Source organism: Callorhinus ursinus, unplaced genomic scaffold (genome assembly GCF_003265705.2).
Source record: "Callorhinus ursinus isolate GAN/ISIS: 27379988/994484 unplaced genomic scaffold, GSC_fseal_2.0 scaffold69, whole genome shotgun sequence".
Taxonomy (NCBI): domain Eukaryota; kingdom Metazoa; phylum Chordata; class Mammalia; order Carnivora; family Otariidae; genus Callorhinus; species Callorhinus ursinus.
The window spans coordinates 527,151-538,175 of record NW_027397131.1 but is presented as its reverse complement, the minus strand read 5'-3'; the positions used below and the strand labels follow the sequence as shown (position 1 = coordinate 538,175).

Sequence of the window (11,025 nt, the reverse complement as noted above, 5' to 3'; positions counted from 1 at the left end):
TTAGTATTTTTTTCTTTATTTTATTTAAATTCAACTTAGTTAACATATAGTGTAGTATTGGTTTCAGGAGTAGAATTTACTGACTCATCACTTGCATGTAACACCCAGTGCTCATCCCAACACATGCCCCCTTTAATCCCCATCACCCATTTAGCCCATTTGCCCACCAACCTCCCCTCCAGCCACCCCCCTCAGTTTGTTCTCTTAACTATAGAGTTTCTTACAGTTTGCCTCTCTCTCTGTTTTTATCTTATTTTATTTTTCCTTCCCTTTCTCTATGTTCATCTGTTTTGTTTCTTAAATTCCACATATGAGTGAAAACATATGATATTTGTCTTTCTCTGATTTATTTTGCTTGCATAATACACTCTAGTTCCATCCATGTTGTTGCAAATGACAAGCTTTCTTTCCTTTTGACGGCTGCATAATATTCCACTCTATACATATACCACATCTTCTTTATCCATTCATCTGTCAATGGACATTTGAATTCTTTTCATAATTTGGCTGTTGTTGATAGTGCTTTATAAACGTTGGGGTGCATGTACCCCTTTGAATCAGCATTTTTGAATCCCTTGGACAAATACCTAGTAGTGCAATTGCTGGGTCATAGGGTAGTTCTATTTTTAACTTTTTGAGGAAACTCCATACTATTTTCCAGAGTGGCTGCACCAGTTTGCATCCCCCCCCAACAACAGTGCAAAAGGGTTGCCCTTTGCATCCTCGTCAACACCTGTTGTTTCCTGAGTTGTTAATTTTTTTAATTTAAATTCAATTAATTAACATATAGTGTATTCTTAGTTTCAGAGGTAGAGTTCAGTGATTCACCAGTTATATATAACACCCAGTGCTCATTACATCACGTGCCCTCCTTAGTGCCCATTACCCAGCTATCCCATCCCCTACCTCCTCCCTTGTAGCAAGTCTCAGTTTGTTTCCTATGATTGAGAGTGTCTTATGGTTTGTCTCTGTCTTATGGAGTGTCTCTGGTTTTGTCTTGTTTCATTTTTCCCCTCCCTTCTCCTATGCTCCTGTTTTGTTTCTTAAATTCCACATATGTGTGAAATCATGTGATGATTGTCTTTCTCTGATTGACTTATTTCGCTTAGTATATTACTCTCTAGTTCCATCCACATCATTACAAAAAAAATACGGAATGCTTCATGAATTTGCATGTTATCTTTGTGCAGGGGCCATGCTAATCTTCTCGGTATCATTCCAATTTTAGTATATGTGCTGCTGAAGTGAGCACCTGAATTGTTAATTTTAGCCATTTTGACAGATCTGAGGCGGTATCTCATTGTCGTTTTGATTTGTATTTCCCTGTTGAGTGATGTTGAGCATTTTTTCATGTTAGGCACATTTGTATGTCTTCTTTGCAGAAATGTCTGTTCATGTGTTCTGCCCATTTGTTAACTGGGTTATTTTTTGGGTGTTGATTTTGTTGAGTTCTGGATACTAGCCCTTTATCTGATAAGTCATTTGCAAATATATTCTCCCATCTGTCAGTTGCCTTTTAGTTTTGTTTAGTGTTTTCTTTGCTATGCAGAAGCTTTTTATCTTGACGAGGTCCCAGTAGTCTATTTTTGCTTTTGTTTCCGGAGATGTGTCTAGTAAGAAGTTGCTGTGGCAAGGATCAAAGAGGTTGCTGCCTGTTTTCTCCTCTAGGATTTTGATGGTTTCCTGTGTCACATTAGGTCTTTCACCCATTTTGAGTTTATTTTTGTGTGTGGTGTAAGAAAGTGGTCCCATTTCATTCTTCTGCATGTCACTGTTCAAATTTTCCAACACCATTTGTTGAAGAGACTGTTTTTTTCCTGTTGGATATTCTTTCCAGTTTTGTCGAAGATTAGTTGACCACAGAGTTCAGGGTCCATTTCTGGGCTCTCTATTCTGTTCCATTGATCTATGTGTCTGTTTTTGAGCCAGTACCATACTGTCTTGATGATTATAGCTTTGTAATAGAGCTTGAAGTCCGGAATTGTGATGCCTTCCACTTTGCTTTTCTTTTTCAACTTTGGCTATTTGAGGTCTTTTCTGGTTCCATACAAGTTTTAGGATTGTTTGTTTTAGTTCTGTGAAAAAATGCTGGTGTTATTTTGATCGGGATTGCATTGAATGTGTAGGTTGCTTTGAGAAATACAGACATTTTAACAATATTTGTTCTTCCAATCCATGAGCATGGAAATTTTTCCATTTCTTTGTGTCTTCTTCAATTTCTTTCATAAGTATTCTATACTTTTCAGCATACAGATCCTTTATCTCTTTGGTTAGGTTTATTCCTAGGCATCTTATGGGTTTTGGTGCAATTGTAAATGGGATCTATTCCTTGATTTCTCTTTCTGCTGCCTCATTATTGGTGTATAGAAATGCAACAAATTTCTGTATGTTGATTTTACATCCTGGGACTTTGCTGAATTCATGTATCAGTTTTTGGTGGAGTCTTTCAGGTTTTCTATATAGAGTATCATGTTGTCGGCAAAGAGTGAAAGTTTGACTTCCTCCTTACCAATTTGGATGCCTTTTATTTCTCTTTGTTTTCTGATTGCAGAGGCTAGGACTTCCAGTACTATGTTGAACAACAGTGGTGAGAGTGGACATCCTGTTGTGTTCCTGATCTTAGGGGAAAATTCTCAGTTTTTCCCATTGAAGATGATACTAGCTGTGGGTCTTTCATATATGGCCTTTATGATGTTGAGATATGTTCCTTCTATCCCTACTTTTTTGAGAATATTTATCAAGAAAGGATGCTGTAATTTGTTATATGTTTTTTCTGCATCTGTTGAGAGGATCATAGGGTTCTTATCTTTTTTTTTTTTTGCAAAACAATCGGAAAACATTTATTATACTGAAATGTATGCATCCTACTATTAAAAAAACAAAGTAACAAATTTGCTGGTGTCATAATTTAACCTGCTTCACTGGGACAGACTAATGTTCAATGCTGCTTGGTATAATTTCAAGTCTGATGAGCTTTTAAGTGTTTTTAACCCCACTTCTAAAACCTGATGAGGAATTCAAAATAGCACACAGCCTTAAATGACATTTATTGTTCCATATACCCTGAGACTCAAAAAGGAATGCTAAACAGACAAGCAAAACTCTGAAACAAGATATATGCTCACTTTTTTCCCAAGTGATTGGTAACAGAAAACGTATTCATATGAAAGCAAAGGGAGATGACAGAAAGGAAAAGTTCCTCTGCTTTTAGGGCCTATAGGAGTTACAGATATTTTCAAACTGAAGATGAAAATATTTAGAGACTGGGCTTCTCTGTATCCAATAACCCTTTAAGAATAAAACACAGAAGGTCAAAGCTTTTACCCACTGAACTAGTCTGTCTTCTGGGAGATTTCAATGCCCAAATTACTCATTCCTATTTCTGCCAGAACAAAGATAAGATTCAAATAACACATTCCGAACCAAGACAGCTGCGTAACTGGTCAGAGATGCTATAGTTAAAGGGGAACTGAAGTTTAAAAAACTGGTCTGCTACACCACAGGCCTCACAGATGCTTGCTGGTGCACGTGGGGAAGGCTCTGGGAAGAGGGAAGTGAAAAGACAGGAAAATTGCAAAAGCAGTGGACTCCCTTTGAGAAGTGTACTGGCAGACAAGCATTTGGTTTTGTGGAAGAGGCACCCTTTTTATAGAAAAAGAAGCAATTATGTGGTGTATAAGAAAGCCTCTCAATCACCAAAATATTTACCCATGATTATACTAAAGCTCCTCTATTTCAGAAGTGTGAGAATTTTTATAGTACAATTTAGTGTTTCATTTATGACATCTCATTTGCCATGAATAATTTCAACTTGCTGATAACAAAGACCCCTTAAGCACATCAGAAATGACCCTACATTTCCCCCTACCTAGGTCACCTGTTTCCATTGTCTGGGACAGGGCTTTAAAAATGTTTAAGAATAGGATGGTGCCGGGTGGGGAGGGACAGGGAAAGGGAGGAATACCACATGAGTTTAAAAGGCAAGGGGGTTCAAAAATGAAAATCAGAAACAAAATGCTAAAAATGGAAGCAGAAGCAAAAGGTTTTTCAATAAATCTGGGACAAAGCAAAAACACAAAAGTCTTGGTACCTATTAGGATTTACACTGATCCTCTCACCAAGGTACTCTTGATAATGCAGTTTGCTTCAAGCCTGCCTTCCTGGCTTGGATCTTCCCCAATCTGGCACAAGCCCGTCACACACACCCTTAGACATGATTTCTTCCGAGAAGGGGCCAAGCCTCTTACCTGACCCGGGATCACGGTCTCGGCACATCGCACCTGCAGATAGATTCCGTGCAGCTCCATGACAGCACTGTCCCCCCACCCCCACTCTGGGGCAGCATAAGGTTCAGGCCATAAAAGCCAAGTTGGCACAGAAAGGTAAATGCCCACAGTACGTTTTTACATTCATTTCCAAACCGCATACAGTGTAAAAAGACAGCAAAGCCTGCTTCTAGGAACTGTATCTACTGGCCTCTGCCAGAGAAGCAGGCAGCCCTGCCAGCAAGTGACCCCCAGAGCCGCACGCGCTGTCCCGACGTGCTCACGCTCACAAGGATGCTTGGCTATGGCAGTCATAGTGAGGAGATTCGCCTCTCATACAGCTCATTAGAAAGGTCATCTTGTGTTTTCAATATGAAACATTTCATACGCTAAAATCCAATCCCAGGACTTCTTGGATTCAGTCTTCACACTTTTAAGCGTGACTTTATTTGGTACTGAATATAGTTCAGACTAAGTACGACGTCACTTCAAAACTATGTGAACCGTTCTCAGCTTTTACTGTGAAGAATAAAAAACAACTCTCATCTTGAAAGTTCTGAACCATCTGATCGCTAACAAGAATGTGAATACCAGTGGGCCCCTGTCTGTAGACCTGGTTAATCTGGTGGAAAGGAATATTAAACACCAATGCAAGTTTTCCAGCAACTTCTGAAGCAACCATTGCATGATACACGTAGGGCGTCCCACTGTCACTGTTGTCTCCACCGCTGGCCGGCTGCTGGCCCTGCAGGGGTGGGCCGCTCGGCTGCTCCTGGCAGACGTAGATGGTTAACTGGGGCCTAACTGACCTGGACTTCAGGGAATTATAGAGCCGAATTCCATCGGGTGCACCACAAATTTGTACTAAATCCTCCTTTATCAGTTTTAGTAAGTCGGCACCTGAAAAATTGTAAAACAGTCTCGTGTAGGAAGAGAATCTGTTTTTGAGCAGCCATTGTTGTGTTTCCTGGATCGTGGCTGAAGGTTGAAGTTGTTCACTGGAGGCCTATGAAACTCCATCTCCCTGATGGTCTGGGGAAGAATTGCTGTCGGGGACGCTGCAGGTGCCCTGCTGTGGGGACGTGAAGGCAGGCGCTGTGGAAGGGCTGCTATTCGTAGGCTGTGGGGGTATCGGGTCATGGAGAACACTCGGTGAGGATGGTGGTGTCGTAGGATGGCTGGTACTTTTCTTGTGAGCCGTTTTCTTCTCCATCTTCTCTCGGTCTGTTTTTTGTTTCCTGTCTGTACCTTTAGGCTTAAACACTTTGATTTGGCAGCTAGCTGAGTGGAGATGATCCGCGTACTCTCTGTTCTCATTCTGCTTAAAGGTGTCAACCTGAATCCTAAAAGGCATCCCCTTTTCACCTCCGTGCTTCCGGGGAGTAAACTGTGCTGATGCAGTGCACCTGAATGAAAGCAGATGTGAGCTTTGCAGGGTCCCACAGAAATTCAACTGCATTTAACTGGCATGGATTTGTCCTTGTGTCAATTATTCCCACAGACATTGGAATATCTAAATCGAGAAGTCTGTCTCCTGGATGATTCCACTTCCAGCCTTCAAGTTGCTGATGCTCTGTATATTGTAGCCGTCTGTCATGGAATACAACTCTGAAGATGCTCTTTACCAATTTTCCAGTGATCTTAGGCATATCTCCCATTTTCCAGTTATCCAGCATCCGCATTTCATAAGACTGACCTTGGTTCAAGTGAGAGTCTCATCGTGCAGTTTTACTGCGGGCGAGGTGGCAGCGTACATCACATATTGAAAGGGTGAGTGTTTCGTCTCACCGTCCAATGGAAGGCTGGAATCTTCCTGCTTAAAAATGGGCAATGCCAAGACATCGCTCATGCTGTAGGCGCTGGAACCCAGCTCCTGCCCGATGCCCGAGAGGCTGGCGTCGAAGTCGTGCACCACCCCGGACTCGATCACCTCGTCCATCTTGAGCACCCAGGCCATCTTCTGGCCTCGCCGCCGCCCGGCGCGGCCTCCGCGAGCAGGTGACCGGGCCGAAGCTCTGCGGGCGCGCCCTGGGGGAGGGCGCGGGTGAAGCCTCCGGCGGCGCGGCAGATGGTCACCAGGTGGCCCGGGCGGCGGCCGGGACGAGAGCGTCTGGGGCCGCGCAAGCAGGGCACCGCGAGCCCGGCGAGCAGCTGCAGCAGGAGCGGCCGGGCCGCCTGCAGCGCCTCCCTCCCGCGGGCGCTGGCCCCGCGTCTCATGCTGCCGCCGCCGCCCACCCTCTGCGCCGCTAGTGGTGCAGCCGCCGCCCGCCCGGCCCCGGAGTCCCCGGCCACATCCTCCCTGGCACTGCGCGGAGGCGGGAGCTCAGCCCGCCCGTCACCCCATCCCCGGTCTCGATGGCCCTCGGCCCACCTGCCCAGGTACTAAGGCCCTGCCACCCCGGCCAACCCCGCCACCGCCGCTCCGCGGGCCTGGACGCAGGGTCCTATACGACTGCGGCCTGAGCTCTCCCGCAGCTTCCGCCTCCTCTGACCCCACCCCGGCTCCACCCGCACCCCGGCTTTTGCCCCCGGCCTGCCTGCCCCGCTACGACCGGCGCTTTGGGGAACTCCTATCCTTTTTCTTTTTTTAAATTAATATAGTGTATCAGGTTGATTGATTTGCAGGTATTGAACCACCCCTGCAGCCCCGGAATAAATCCTGCTTGATCATGGTGAGTAATCCTTTTAATGAACTGTTGGAATCGATTAGCTAGAATCTTGTTGAGAATTTTTGCATCCATGTTCATCACGGATATTGGTCTATAATAATCCTTTGTAGTGGGGGTCTTTGGTTTTATAATCAAGGTAATGCTGGCCTTGTAAAATGAGTTTGGAAGTTTTCCTTCCATTTCTATTTTTTGGAACAACTTCAGAAGAATAGGTATTAATTCTTCTTTAAATGTTTGGTAGATTTCCCTGGGAAGCCATTAGCCGTCCACTCTTGTTTGTTGGGAGATTTTTGATTACTGATTCAATTTCTATGCTGGTTATGGCTCTGCTCAAATTTTCTATTTCTTCCTCTTTCAGTTTTAGTAGTTTAAATGTTTCTAGGAATTTATCCATTTCTTCCAGATTGCCCAGTTTGTTGTCATATAATTACTTTTAATATTCTCTTATAATCATTAGTATTTCTGCAGTGTTGGTTGTGATCTCTCCCCTTTAATTCATGATTTTATTTATTTGGGTTCTTCTTTCTTTTTGGTAAGTCTGGTTAGGGGTTTATCAATTTTGTTAATTCTTTCAAAGAACCAGTTTCTAGTTTCATTGATTTGTTCTACTGTTTTTTTTTTTTAATTTCTGTATCATTTATTTCTGCTCCAATCTTAATTATTTCCCTTCTCTGCTGGTTTTAGGCTTTATTTCCTCTTCTTTTTCCAGCTCCTTTAGGTGTAAGGTTAGAGTGTGTATTTGAAATTTTTGCTTCTTGAGGAAGGCCTGTATTGTTATATGCTTCCCTGCTATTACTGTCTTGCTGAGTCCCAAATGTTTTGGACTGTCATGTTTTCATTTTCATTTGTTTCCATGTATTTTTTGAAATTTCTTCTCTAATTTTCTGGTTTGCCCATTCATTTTTAGTAGGATGTTTTTAACATCCATGTATTTGTGGTCTCTGCAATTTTTTCTTGTGGCTAACTTCAAGGTTCATAGTGTTGTGGTCTGAAAATATGCATGGTATGATCTCAATCTTTTCGTATGGGTTGAGGCAGGATTTGTGACTGGTTTGTGACTGGTATGTGATCTATTCTGGAGAATGTTCCATGTGCACTCAAAAAGAATGTATCTTTTGCTGCCTTAGGATGAAATGCTCTGAATATATCTATTAAATACATCTGGTCCAGTGTGTGATTTAAAGTCATTGGTTTCGGGGTGAGGAGCAAGATGGCGGAGAAGTAGGAGACCTAAATTTCGTCTGGTCCCAGGAATTCAGCTAGATAGCTCTCAAACCATTCTGAACACCTACAACCTCAACAGGAGATCGAAGAAAAGAATAGCAGCAACTCCCTGAACAGAAAAGCGACCACTTTCTGGAAGGTAGGATGGGCAGAGAAGTGAATCCGAGGCAATATTCGGGAAGATAGATGGCAGGGGAGGGGGCCTCCGTCAGCCACTACTGGCAAGTGATAGAGAGCAGAGCACAAAATCGGAACTTTTAGACATCTGCTGCACTGAGGGATGTCACTCCAGAAGCTAAGCGGGGTGTGGAACCCTCAATGGGACAGTGTGGTCTCGGGACCCTCGGGGTCACAGGAAGACCAGGGGTGCCTGAGTACGACAGAGCTCCCAGGTATTGGAACAGGGAAGCCAGCTGCAGAGACAGAGCAGAAGAGTGGGTTCTCAGGTCGGGGTTGCCACAAACCATGATCCAGGGCACATTCGGGCCACTGCTCTTCCAGCAGGGACCCAATAAGTGGCAGACCCGGGAGACTCCCCTTCCTCCCCCGGGAGGAGCGGCATGGGAGCACACCACAGGGATCTGCTGGGTTTGGAGATGCCAGACGGGGTCAGGTGCAAGAGATAGAAATGCTTGGTCACAGGCTGGGTGAGCACGGTGAGCGGCCAGAGGCCAGGGAGAGGGTAGTGATTGACTGCTTTTCTCTGGAAGTGCACTGAGGAGTGGGGCCCCAAGTTCTTGGCTCCTCTGGGGCAGAGATCAGGAGGCCGCCATTTTCACTCTCGTCCTCCAAAGCTGTACGGAAAGCATGCATGCAGGGAACAAAAGCTCCAGAGAGCAAACCCGAGCAGATTACTTAGCCCGGCCCCAGCCAAGGTGGGGCAATTCCAAAGACATTTGAGAGCCATGCAATAGGCACCTCCCCCAGAAGAACAGCAAGAAGAGCCAGCCAAGACCAAGTTTACCAATCAATGAGAATGGCAGAACTCCAGTGCTAAGGGAATATAGTACATAGAATTCATGGCTTTCCCCCGCCCCCCGATTCTTTAGTCTTTCAAAGGTAATTTTTTAAATTTTCTTTCCTTTTCTTTTTCTTTTTTTTTTTGAATTTTTCTTTTTCCCTTTTTCAACCAACATCTTATAAATCCCTTTTTTAAAAATCTTTTTTATTTTTCAAGTTTAAAGTCATATTCTATCCCTACATAGTAGTTAACTTTATTTTTGTTATATATATAAGTTGTTCACTCTTTAAAATTTTGGGATACAGTTTCTTCTAACAGACCAAAATATACCCTAAATCTCTAGTGTATGGCTTTGTTCTCGTCTCCTGCCTGATCACATTCTCTCCCCCTTTTTTTTTAATTCCTCTTCTTTCTTTTTACAATCAACTTTTTATCTTATCAATTCCTTTTCTAAAATCTTTTATAATTTTCATCTTTACAATCATATTCCATCACTTCATTGTATTTACCCTTATTTTTCTACATATATAAGTTTTTCTTTCTTCAAAATTTTGGGAGGCACTTTCTTCTAACAGACTAAAATACACCCAAAATCTAGTGTGTGGTGCTGATTTATGCACCACCCTGATCATATTTGAACATATTCTTTTTTTTTTTAAATCTTTTTATTTTTTCTTTCTTTCCCTTTCTTTTCTCCCAGTTTCAGGTCTCTTCAGATTTGTTAGTGTATATTTTTCAGGGGTTGTAATTACGCTGTTAGCATTTTGTTCTCTCATTCATCTATTGTCCTGTGGACAAAATGACAAGACAGAAAAAATAACCTCAAAAAAAAGACCAGAGTCAGTACCGACTGCCAGGGACCTAATCAATATGGACATTAGTAAGATGTCTGAACTAGAATTCAGAATGATGATTTTAAAGATACTAGCTGGGATTGAAAAAAGCATGGAAGGTATTAGAGAAACCCTCTCTGGAGAAATAAAAGAACTAAAATCTAACCAAGTTGAAATCAAAAAGGCTATTAATGAGGTGCAATTAAAAATGGAGGCTCTATATGCTAGGATAAATGAGGCAGAAGAGAGAATTAGTGATATAGAAGACCAAATGATGGAAAATAAAGAAGCTGAGAAAAAGAGATAAACAACTACTGGATCATTAGGGCAGAATTCTAGAGATAAGTGATACCATAAGATGAAACAATATTAGAATAATTGGGATCCCAGAAGAAGAAGAAAGAGAGAGAGGGGCAGAAGGTATATAGGAGCAAATTATAGCAGAGAACTTCCCTAATTGGGGAAGGAAACAGGCATCAAAATTCAGGAGGCACAGAGAACCCCCCCTCAAAATCAATAAAAATAGGTCAACACCCTGATATCTAATAGTAAAACTTACGAGTCTCAGAGACAAAGAGAAAATCCTGAAAGCAGCTTAGGACAAGAGATCTGTAACTTACAATGGTAGAAATATTTGATTGGCAAAGGACCTATCCACAGAGACCTTGCAGGACAGAAAGGACTGGCATGATCTATTCAGAGCACTAAATGAGAAAAATATGCACCCAAGAATATTATATCCAGCTAAGCTGTCATTGAAAATAGAAGGAAAGAAAAAAGCTTCCAGGACAAACAAAAATAAAGGAACTTGCAAGCACGAAACCAGACCTACAAGAAATATTGAAAGGGATCCTCTAAGCCAAGAGGGAGCCTAAAAGTAACATCAACCAGAAAGAAACACAGACAATATACAGTAACAGTCACCTTACAGGCAATATAATGGCACTGCATTCAAAACTTTCAAGAGTAACCCTGAATGTAAATGGGTTAAATGCCCCAATGAAAAGACACAGGCTATCAGATTGGATTAAAAAACAAGACCCAAGGAGCAAGATGGCGGAGGAGTAGGAGAC

At 42.6% G+C, this 11,025-nt stretch overlaps 1 long non-coding RNA gene, 1 other non-coding gene and 1 pseudogene across 5 annotated transcripts in view; 1 reads left to right on the top strand and 2 right to left on the bottom strand.

The window, feature by feature from the left end:
• Positions 1-1,145: 1,145 nt before the first annotated feature.
• LOC112807494 (U6 spliceosomal RNA) lies at positions 1,146-1,252 on the bottom strand. The gene has a single exon (XR_003204096.1). It is a non-coding gene; the product is annotated as a U6 spliceosomal RNA (small nuclear RNA).
• Positions 1,253-4,351: 3,099 nt separating this feature from the next.
• Positions 4,352-6,261, bottom strand: LOC112807460 (upstream-binding protein 1 pseudogene; annotated as a pseudogene).
• Positions 6,262-6,560: 299 nt separating this feature from the next.
• LOC141371346 (uncharacterized) overlaps positions 6,561-11,025 on the top strand; it is a 183,843-nt gene continuing 179,378 nt past the window's right edge. For all 4 annotated transcript variants that reach the window (XR_012376240.1, XR_012376241.1, XR_012376238.1 and 1 more), the window contains exons 1-2: positions 6,561-6,644; positions 6,875-6,937. This is a non-coding gene — a long non-coding RNA (uncharacterized lncRNA). The remainder of the gene's footprint in view (positions 6,645-6,874; positions 6,938-11,025) is intronic.